Source organism: Zea mays, chromosome 1 (genome assembly GCF_902167145.1).
Source record: "Zea mays cultivar B73 chromosome 1, Zm-B73-REFERENCE-NAM-5.0, whole genome shotgun sequence".
Lineage (NCBI taxonomy): Eukaryota > Viridiplantae > Streptophyta > Magnoliopsida > Poales > Poaceae > Zea > Zea mays.
Window position 1 is genome coordinate 182,564,219 of NC_050096.1, and position 12,191 is coordinate 182,576,409.

Sequence of the window (12,191 nt, forward strand, 5' to 3'; positions counted from 1 at the left end):
TGAAAAGAAGGGAAGGTGTTTTTTCGCCGAAGGCTAAAAAACAGTATGTATATAAAGTTTCATGCATCGCAAAGAAGTGAATTACAAATAATTTACATATTACATTCAAAAATATACACATCAAATCTTACAGTTTTGTTACAACTAAGCTACACTATCCATCTAAAAATATTGTTACAATAAATGCTAGTCTTCTTTCAGAATCTTCTCTACAACTTCATTTAGCAATTTGTTAACAACTTCGTCAACGATTGATTCGGCCATGTTGATGATCTCCAGCGCTTTCTTCGTCTCTGGGTCGGCCAGGGGATCAAACAGTTCCGGTGGCAGAGATAATTCAGCTACAGTAAAAAAATTAATCAGTCTGAAGCTGCAAAAACAAATGCCGAAGCTAGATGCCGCGAAACAATACCTATGCGTCTTTCGCGCTCTGCAGCTTCTTCAGCTTGTTTTGCTTGTACTCGGGCGTCATGGATGTCTTTCTCGCTTTTCTTCATAATTTCGTGAGCCATCTCTCGGCCACCATTTACCCAGATGTCATTATAAAATTTTCCGCCCATTAAACTTGCTTCAGCTGAGGGATCTTTTGTATCATCCACGGAGAAGGCAGCTTCGGCCTGGGCCAGGGTCTTGACATGGTCACATCCCGTCTTCTCCAGGATGGATGAAATCCCCCTTGCACCGGAGAACGCACACACATCCCCGCGATCACTTAGAATTTCTTCAAAAGCTTCAGCCTCTCCACTTATCCATTCGATAACACCTTCAGGGTCGCCTCGTATGAAGTTATCTTCGTTAGAATAGGCACCCACGTTGGCGAAGCTGGCCTTTATTTTCTCCACGCAACCCAAGTATTTTTCAAAGCATCTTTCCTTGGATGCGCGAAGTTCTTCAACTGTTTTTTCTAGATGGTTTTTCTAATATTCGCTAATCTCTCGGTTAGCTTCTGCGACTGCGCATTTTTCTTTGGCTTCTGCCAACTGTTTTCGAAGGTCTTCAATTTCATTCTTCTGGATTTCGGCCTGAGTCTTGAAACTAACTTCATCTTCTTTCACCTTGTTTACCAATGAAATTAAAATTTTGTCTTTCTCAAGACCTTCGTTTCTTAATTCAATTACCTCCGAACGAAGGTTGTTCAGAGCCATCGTATATCCTTCATCTTTAATGTTTTTCTGAGCCCTTAGCGCATTGCTAAGAATTAAGCCTTGCAAGAGGAAGACAAAATTAAGTATAGTAAATAAAATATTTTGTTTTCAAATATAGAATTAGCTTTTATACCTTTATGCTATTATACGCTAAGCTGTCAGCAAGCTCATCCTTTGATAGGATCGAGAGACCGTCTTCTAGCTTCGGGAATCTGATGCTTCTACCTATCTCCCAGCAAACGGATATTTCTTTATTATCCGGGAGACAGTACAAAAAATCCTCTTCCCCATTGCCATTAAACACTAATGCCCCCTTCGGGTATTTCAATTTTTGGGCATAGTGTTGTGCTTCTTGTTTTTCTTCTTGAGAAAGTCCCTTTCCAGAAGCATGGCGAATGATGTAATCAATGCTTTCTTTTGAACCTTCGGGAGCAGGAGTTAGAACCTTTTCAGACGCAATTTGCTCTGTTGCCTTTTTTTCAATTTTGGCAGGCTCTGTCTCAGTGGGCTCTGAAGGCCCGACTTCGGTTTCAGCTTGAATTATTGTAGCTTCGACTTTTGCCTGTTTTGTTTCAGCTTCGGGTTGCGCCTTGGAAGCTTCGGCAATTTTTCTTGTAGGAGCAGGACTCAAGGTTCTTGTTGTTTCTAGCACATTCGCCATCCTTCTCCTTTTAGGAGTTGCAGCGGAGCTTTTTTGCATCTTCGGCATTGTTGCCTCTGTTGAAGGGCTCAAAACCTCCGTCATTTCTGTTATTTCTTGAATCTTTGGCTCTTCAGTTTTTTCGGCCACCGTCGTCTCAACTAGTTTAACTGAAGGTAACTTCGACATTATAGCCGGCTCTTCCGTCCTCTGCGTAGAGGGAGCGGTCTCTTTTGTTTTGGCAGCCGAAGAGGCCCTTCGCCAAATTCAGGTATCACGGCCGGTTCGATGTAACGCGACCGGTGAGTCAGAACCTTCATCTTCTTGCCCTTCGGCTCAGCTGTGATGGCCGAAGCGACAACCTTTCCAGAAGCAGCAATCTTTCTTTTTACCCCTTGCCCTCGCAGCGGGTAACAATAGTCAAGGTATACGAAGCCAATAGCATCGAATACCCTGTTCAATCTTTTTCTTATTCCGACCCCCGAAGGCTGCGAACAAGGCATTGTCTTCTGTCTTGGAATAAGCTCCAAGCAACTCATCACTTGTAGCTTCGATGCACATCAGCCAGTCATCGTTTGGTTCATCAAATGTATCCCCAAATCTGAATGTATACTTCAGCCGGACCAAATCACCTTCGCCAGACTTAGCGATGGTCTCCTTCAGCATTTCCCAGCTTTCTACAAGCGGCCATACTCTGAATGCTATATGCTCTTGAATTAAATCTCTTGTACCAATGAAGGAGCAGACTGTACTGAAGGCCTTCTGACACGCTTCGGTGGCATCATCAATTTCGAACTTCGGATTTCGGAGGCCGAAGCGGGACTAGATGGGCGCATAATGACTTCCTTAATATCTTCCCTTGCTTTCAAATCATTTTTCACATAAAACCATTCTTCCATCCAAGCTCCGGGCCATCTCTTCCGAAATGTTGGTACTGGGTGGCTTGCGTTGGGGCGGGCGATAAATCCATAACAACCGAAGTTGTTGTGGTACTGTTCTTTACCCATGGCCTTCGTCTCATATAGCAATTCGTGCATATTGCAGAAGCACTTTGCGCTTGGTTCTAACCCTTGGCTCCTTACTGCCCAGACAAAAATCCCCATCCTTATTATGGCTTCAGGGGTGATCTGATGAAGAAAAATTTGGTAGGTCTTCAGCACTTCAACTACAAACTTACTTAAAGGAAACCGAAGCCCAGCCTTGAAGAAGCTTCGGAAAATCACAACTTCGTTCTCCTCAGGGGCAGGGACGTTGTTGTCTCCGCCAACCCTCACAATATACATATCCCGAAAATACCTTCCTCTCATATTCTCAAGATGACTCTGTTTGATGGTCGATTTTCCGAAGATTGAATGACTTGGCCTCCAGGGCCGATCCTCAGAATCTTCGTCCCCACTTTCTACATCATAGCTATCACTGTCACCAATATCTTCAGATAAGCCTTCTAGTATCTCTTTAGTAATCTTCTTTGTATTTGTTTTTGCCATCGACTCGACAAATCCAGCAATATAAGGATCTGCAGTCTTCTTCTCCTCAAATAGCTTCTCCTCTTCAGTCGGCTTCGACTTAGCAGCAACCTTCTTGCCTTGAGACATTTTTTCTTCAGAAACGGTGAAAATGAGTGTTTTAAACCAAAGCTCATGAAGCTTGAAAAATTAGCAAGCGCTAGTGGGCAAGAGCTATAAAATTGAGAAAATAAAGCAAATGGCACAAGCAGCGTATCAAATGCAGCTGGTGTAAGTTCCTATTTATACGCCCAGTGCGCTCCGAATTGGAGGGCCTTGTCTGTCATTGACTGTTGCTATTCTAGCAAAGGGAAGGTGTTTTTCGGACCTTCGGCTTAAGGCCTTCATCCATGTCGCAGTCTGAATTCGTTATCTTAACAAATTTATACTGTGAGGGGCTACTGTTGGGGGCCTTCGTCTTTCGAAGGTCCTAAAAAACATGATTAACAATGTTTCCCAAGTGTAATATATGTACAGGAACCTTCGGACTCGGGATGAAGCTATCCACAATATGAAAAGCATGGTTGGGACGAAGGTCGAACCAGTTCCGAAGCTATGCGCAGGGAAGCTTCGGTTGAGTAGCAGAAAAGGAACCGACTTAAAGAGGAAAAGGCTATTTAGTCCTTGATAGATTGTCTTAATGTCAATAGTAAACATGAAGGGCATTAATGTAATTTCGCACAGGCTGCGTCCTGTGCCTATAAATAGATGAACAGTACCCCCGTACTGTTCACGCGGACTTGTACTCGTTTTGTGCGTCACGCTTGTACTTTTACCTTCTATCAAGCCGAAGGTACATTTGTAATTCAATATTATTTCTGTCTTTCCATGATAATATAATGAGAATGAATTAATAATGTTATATGGTTGTTTATGTTGTCTCCCATATTTCGTATGCTTCTCCTTTTATTAACATAAACCATGATGATGAAGGTATGTCATTCATAACCTTCGTCTGAAGATCATTATATCCTAAGGGAAATAATGCTTCGAAGGACGAAAGGCATTAATGTTTAACATTTTGTGTTGCTTTGTTCTTAATTCATAGCATTTGAGAACAAGTCCCCAACAATACCGTCCTCCTCGGGACAAGGCACCTCACGAGCCCTTCTCGTCCGCATCAGATCTAGCGCCGCCTCCTTCACCCTGCTGGCCAGCGAGCTCCTCAGTGTGGTGAGTCCCCTTTCCCCTCTACTCTCCTCTTCCCTTCTGCTCTCCTCTTACTCCATCATGCTGAACGGCGAGCTACTCAGAGCCAGGTGCTTTCCCTCTGCTATCTTCCGCGCGGTGCCCAGAGTTCCTTTCCCCTCTGCTCTCTTCCTCCCCTCTGCTTTCCCTCTGATCCCCTCTGCTCTCTTTCGCACGGTGAGTCCGGCGTGGCGAGATCTTCCCCGTTGGCGCCGCGGGCTGCTGCTTCGGCACAGATTTAATAAAAAAATAGAATTCTGGATAGATGCACGGTGATGCGCGAGAGCTCCGGTGGCGCCATGATGCGCGTGGCCTCTCCTCGCGTCGTTGGACGCCCGCTGATTTCAGCCTCTCTCTCTCTCCCGTATATAGGGATTCTCGTTCATTCCTTTCAAAAAATATATCTATCAAGTTATTAGCCTTTTTTCCTGTCCTGTACTTTCTATGCTAGCAAGGTATACCAATCTGGCTAGTGTTCGTCGACAATGAGTTTGCTGATGAGGAATATAGTCCAAATGACAAGGTGATGCTCTGGCATGTCCATTCCTCTTTGGAAACGAACTACATGAAAAGTAACTCAGAACTTATGAAGAACAAATACTCTTTTCCGCTAAATGATGGTAGATGCTACGTTTTCCATTCATCGATTCAACATTCGATCCACCCTAGCTTGGTGTACATAGTTTGAATGCTGATTTTAATTTGGAGCTAGAGTACTGATTAGAAAAGAGACACACACTGCTATAATACAATATATCTCTCTATATATCTAGCTTTCAGTCAGAATGCCTTGCTAGTTTTAGTCATCAAAGTTACTCCGCCTCCTCTTTGAGAGCAGTTGGCATGCATGTAGAGAAGTCTGGTGAGATAGTGAAAGTTTGATTTCTCATAATGTCGTCTCTAACCTAGCTAGCTAGCTTGTTATTTCCTCATTAGTGAACTTAGTAGCAGTTCTTGACTTACAAATCTACGACATGCTCATCCACTTGTTTTTTTGGATTTGATGCTTACATGTAGATGGATAAGAAGACCAAGGTTAGAGTTTGTGTTGCTGCTGCACATAAGTTACTGTCAATGATGGCTATGATTATTCATTCTAGAAAAAGAAAACGAAATGCAAGGAGGACAGGGATTACCTATGCACCAATGCATGAAAGGGATATAACTAGAATTGAATATCTCAACACAAAGATTTGGAGGGATGACACAACATGTATAAACATGATTAGAATGAAAAGGGCTTGTTTCTTTCACCTAACTAAACATTTTAGAGAGCGTGGTTTACTTCAGGACACTATCCATATGTGTGTTGAACAACAAGTGGCCATGTTTCTAAATACAATTGGGCATAACCTTTGAAATAGGTTGATTGGCACGAATTTTGGTAGATCTGGGGAAACGGTTAGTCGCTATTTCAATAAAGTTCTTCGTGCAATTGGTGAGCTATGGGGGGAACTAATTAGACCACCTTCATTGGACACTCCAACCAAAATATCAGGGAACTACAGATGGGATCCGTACTTTAAGGTGTGAAACTCATCACTATTTTGTTTTTAGGTCTGTATTCATGTTGCACACACGGCCCCTAATGCTTCATGCTTGTATGGCCCTTAAACTAGGATTGTATTGGAGCTATTGATGGCACACATGTAAGAGCCACTGTTCCTAGAGATATGGAGCAAGCCTTTCATGGTAGGAAGTCCTACGCGACTCAAAATGTAATGGCGACTGTAGATTTTGATCTACGCTTCACTTATGTGTTGGCTGGTTGGGAGGGAACAACACATGATGCTAATGTATTACGAGATGCTTTAGAACGTGTGAATGGCTTTCGCGTTCCACAAGGTAATAGTTTCACTTATGTCCTTGTAAATGACAATGTTTATGGAATTATGACCATAATATATATTAATATTATTATTATATTATAGGTAAATTCTACCTTGTTGATGCGGGATATGGAGCAAAACCGAGATTCTTGCCTCCTTTCCGTGGTGTGAGATACCATTTAAACGAATGGGGCAATAATCCCGTACAAAATGAGAAAGAGTTGTTTAATCTAAGGCACTCATCTCTTCATGTCACAATTGAGCATGCATTCGGGTCATTGAAGAGAAGATTCAAGATTTTAGATGATGCATCTCCTTTCTTCCCTTTTCCAACACAAGTCGATATTGTTGTTGCTTGTTGTATCATTCATAATTTGGTCATACAAGATGGGAGTGATGATTTTATTATACAAGATTCTAATTGGCCTAGTCATAGCCATGCTACATCTTTAGTTGGCCAAGCAAGTGAGCATGCTGCTATGGTTGCTTTGAGGCAAGGAATTGCAGACCAGATGTGGACAGACCATCAGAACTACAATGAAAACTAGTATCTTGTAATATTTGTAAGAACTATTTGTAATTATGCTATGTTATTGCAAGGAAGTATTGGCTACTGTCTTTTATCTGTAAGAACTATTTGTAAGGATGCTATGCTATTGTAAGGGAATATTGGTTGCTGATTTTAATGTTGCTATGTCATTGTAAGGAAGTATTGTTTGCTAATTTTAATGTTGCTATGTTATTGTAAGGAAGTATTGTTTGCTAATTTTTATGTTGCTATGTCATTGTAAGGAAGTATTGTTTGCTGATTTTAATGTTGCTATGTCATTGTAAGGAAGTATTGTTTGCTAATTTTTATGATCTTGATACTTGTAGGGAAGAAATGGAAGTTGAAGGACAAGGCTTCACTAATGGGCATGCTAACTGGACATCAGCAATGTCCTCTTTCATGTTGTCCTACCTGTCCAATGTGGTGTCAAGTGGCGAAAGGACATCGTCTGGTTTTAAGAAAGTTCACTACAATAGTTGTGCAAAAGCTATCAATGAAAAGTTCCAAATCGCCCTCAATGGCGAGCAGATTAAAAATCATCTGAAAACTTGGTCCAGAAGGTTTGCCAAGATAAATAGGATAAGAAAAGTGAGTGGTAAAGGCTGGGATGAAGATAGTTTTACTATTACTATGGATGAAGAGCACTATAATGGCTATGTTAAGGTATTATTTCTTCTACCTACAATATGTGTTCAAACTGCAATATATGCAGATTTCTATTGATCTGTTTGTCCAAATGTAGGATCACAAGAATGACGCTGATTGTTTAAATAAGCCTCTTGAACACTTTGCCGAGATGCAAACAATATTTGGAAACACCATGGCCACAGGTAAGTTTGCAAAGGATTCTAATGCAGCTTTAGGCGAAGATGATGAAGTTGATAATGAAGAGGTGATGGCACATGCTTTCACTAAAAGGATGTCCACTTGTGATGATAATGCCACAACATCTTCTATAAGCAAGATCAGGAAGAAGGCAAAAAACGTGATAGTGAAGAGGAGGGGTTGATTGCTGCATTCAAAAGTGTCGGGGATACCTTATCCAATGATATTGAGAAGGTTGCCACAGGGGACACTGATGTGCCAGATGATCTTTTTGACAGTTTGATAAACCTTCCAGGTGTGTGTGCTTTGTTCTTAACTTCAGATGTTGTAACCTGTTTTCTATTGATATGTTTGTCCAATAAAAACTATTGTAACCTAAAACCTGAAAACTATTGTAACAATTTTTTTGACAATTTGCTAAACTTTGCAGGTTTTGAGCAGACCCACATATCTCTGTATTTCAATTATCTGGTGGCGCACCCTCACATTGCTAGAGCCTTCAACAAGTTGCCATTCGACCACAAGTTAATCTGGGCTCGCAATTTCGTCAGTGAAAAGTTCCTAGGAGTGTGAGGGCAGTTGGTAGGTTGGCTTGGAGGGTTCTTTTGCTTAAACCACATCGAACAATGAATTGTGATCTATGTGTACCCATGAGTGTGAGGGCAATTAGTAGATAGTCTTGGACGGTTCTTTTGCTTGAACTACATCAAACAATGAAATGTGGTCTAAGTACGTCAGCGGATTTTGCTTGAACATGCATATTTTGTGGAAGCCTTAAACTTGATATTATGTGTAATGCTAGGACACATTATTATGTATTGTGTGGAATTAATAATATGTGTGTTTTGTAGACTTAATATTAGTTGTAACATATCATGAGATGGGGGCAATGGCTGCAAACATTTTTTTGTGCTCTGTTCTCGAACCAAACAAAGGACAGGACCAATCCATCCCCAGTTATACCTCTAACCAAACAAAAAACAAGGATAATCTCATCCCTCCGACCAAACAATATGAGGAATCATTCCATCCCCAAACCCAGGGACCATTCTATTCCGTCCTCATTTGTCCCACAACCAAACGCATCCTAAATAAATGGCTTGTCATCTTTCTCTAGAACAGGTTTTATAATGTAACAGCTTTATGATGTTATCGTATCACATATAGTTAATGAAAAGTCTATTATATAATAACTATCCCACGATATACGTTATATATTTAATACTTGCTCCATATTCTTCTCTCATAAAGTGTTATGGAGTCCTTCAGCAGCTCATTTTCAGTTGGCTACCAATGAACAACCCGTTTTTTTCTCCATTTCTTTTTTTCCGCGTCATAAAAAAACAGATATGACATCTCTCTTATAGGCCATCTACGTTACCGTACAACCCTTCGAGGGCATGATGATAATGTATAATCAGAATAAACTAGCAAGCTTGTTTCGCTTTAAGGGCTCACAACAACAGCAAGTTCAGAGGAAAGACGCGTTCGTTCCCAGAACGCACCTCATCTAATGTCCACCAATATCTCTAATCACGTCCAAAAAGCAAATGAAGGAATAACACGTCCAGAATGCATGTGTGTATATAATGTGTTTTACAAGGCTTCATGCCGGGGACAACGCTGAGGCTGACAAAAGGAGCGGTGGCCCGGGTTGTCATCATCCTTCTCCTTCCCTCACTTCCTATCTATACTACTCCTATTAAGCATCTGACGAAGGCATCCACAATGCCCCCACCCCGCCAGCCTTGCGCGCCCCTGCCAGCCCCACACATCCGCTTGGAACTCCGTCTACGACCTTGCCAGCCCCACACCACCACCGTCTGCACGCGCCCCTGCCACACCACCCTCCTGCACGCGCCCTCGCCACACCACCCTCTTGCATGCTCACTCGCTCCGCCTCACTCCTGCACGCGCCCCCGAGACTCCCCCAGCAGTTCCGCCCCCAGCATGCATGTGGCCCACAACCTTGCCCGACCCCTGCCCTCGCCTAACCCCTCCCCGCGTCGTCACCCGATACAGATAAACTTCCAAACTCGACTATGGTGTAGGCGCGGCACAATGAGACTTTCCATGGAAGGCGAGATTCATGTCCATGGTATGTGCGTCCCATTCCATATTTGGCAGCCTTGGCATGCACCTCACACCCGCGCTGCCTCACTCCCGCATGCGCCCCTAAGCCGCCCCCACCAGCCCCGCCCTAGCATGCACACGTCCCACAACCTTGCTCGACCCCTACCCTCGCACTCGCCCGACCCCTCCCCGCGCCGACGCTCGATACGGATCACCTTCCAAACTCGACTATGGTGTAGGCACGACACGATGAGACTTTCCATGGAAGGCAAGATCCGCGTCCATGGTATGTGCGTCCCATTCCATATTTGGCGGCCATGGCATGCACCACACCCCCTTCCCCGCCTCAATCGAATGCTATTAATAGGATGGACAGAGGCGAGGCCTCCAACCCATGCTCACTCTCCTCTTATTCGCCGCTGTTCTGTTCAACTCGTAAGGTGCGTCCTACAAAATATTCGATAAGTACTGAAATCAGTGTTTCAGAGGTGTTGTTATTGGTTCTTCTTATGTTAGTTCTTGCAAAATATTCGATAAGTACTAAAATCAATCTCTTTCAGTTGGTTGCAACATTAGCCGAAGCTATTGCAAAGGGACCACCATTTTGATGCACTGGTAAGAATCTACATTTTCTTGTCCTCAGAGTATGTGGTCTATTATTCTTTTTGTTAGGTTAGATACATGTAGTTCTCATTTATTAATTGGGATAGTGAAGCCAGACATTACATGTCAGTTTAAAAATTTCACATTGTGTTAGATCTGTTCATGCTTTTCTATAATTTCAAACTGTGTTAGATCTGCCCATATGCACCTCTTAATTATCATGGCATCGGTCAGTTTCTAAAATTTCAATATGAACTTACTGGTTATTGGTACTAATTCTGACTAAGTTTCCTACTGAAATCATCGTTGAATTTGCTAATGTAAAGTAATGTATCAATCCTTCAGAAGTGTTGTTGGTTGTGGGTAGTAATTCATGCCTAAGTTTTGCTCTCCATAGGTTTTATTTCTGAAAAGGGATTGTTAACACTTTGCATAAGGCTCCTTTACATTTACTAGATAAACCTAAAATGCAATGTTATGTTTATGCTTTATAGTTTCTTCACTGATATCAGTACCACTTAATGACTGATAACAATAACATCTTAATCAGTGCTATGACTTGAAAACTAACAAACACAAAACTATAAACTAACTAGCGAACTTTGCTTTGCTTTGTTATGGTGTGATGTGATGTGGTGCTTTATATGCCTTCGGTTATCTAATTTTTTTGGTGATAATAAAAATACTAGGTCAATGGTGATAGCTTAGGCGCCCTTCCCCTGTGCCACAGCTGGAGGCACCCCCTACACCACCACAGGGCATCCCGACTGCTGGAGGAGATCCAGATGAAGACGCCGATGGTGATAGCTTAGGCCACAGTACCGAGCTTTCCGAGGAACAGGAGCCAGAAGGATGAGTCGCTCGACCCATGACCCGTGATGCCGCTCGCGGTTGGCACTTTCACTATGCGCTCGACACCCTATTGCATTAGGCTCTTGACTGGCACACCTAGTCAATCGAGTACCATTGTGTAGTCTACCAGCACAGTCGCGGGAAGTACCCAAACCGCTGGGAGGCTACCTGTCTAGTGCACCGTTCGGAGGACGATCTCTGGGGTGCAGAGGCATGTTTAGAGCACTATTCTATCTCTGAGAGGGACACTGCCGAGGCGGCCATGCAGGATGCTGCATGGTGTGCGCTCTTGCAGTATTGCTCTTCGTTTGGTGGGATGGTTGATGGTCTCGCCACCCATGCCGACCTTGAAGCTATCACTTGGGAAGAATTTAGAGACAATTTCTATCGTTATCATGTTCCAGAAGGCCTAATGATAGTGAAGGAGTTCCTGGCACTGAAGTAGGGACCCATGTTCGTTAGTGAGTACAGGGACAAATTTCTGTAGTTGTCTCGGTATGCACCCGAAGAGGAAGTACATGTTCCTGAGAGGTTTGGTTGGTCCCCTGCATTACCAGATGATGAATCACACCTTCCCCCCTTCTAACATCTGATTGATAGGGCAATCATGACTGAAAGAAAGCGCAAGGAGATGGAAGACCAGAAGCGTAAGATGAGTGGACCCCAGTCTGGGTGCAACAGTCGCCCTCGTTTCTCAAACAGTTCATCTTAGCAGTACAAGTATGGCCACCCACAGGGATATTAGCAGCAGAACCAGCAATAGACTCAGAGGCAGTATCAGCAGCAGCAATACTGTCAGAACAGACAACCGGGAGGAAATAAGTACCAGAGGCAGAGCAACCAGACACCTCGCGTTCCTGCCCCATCAGCTAATCAGAACAATCAGGTAGCCCCAGTGCAAGGAGGAGGCAGAGGATGTTTCCACCGTGGAGAGCAAGGCCACTGGGCGATGCAGTGCCCGAAGAAGATGACTCAATAGCA

General features: G+C 43.2%; 1 pseudogene; it reads left to right on the forward strand.

The window, feature by feature from the left end:
- The first annotated feature begins 5,495 nt into the window (after nucleotides 1-5,495).
- LOC103645091 (uncharacterized) lies at nucleotides 5,496-8,539 on the forward strand (annotated as a pseudogene).
- The last annotated feature ends 3,652 nt before the right edge of the window (nucleotides 8,540-12,191 follow it).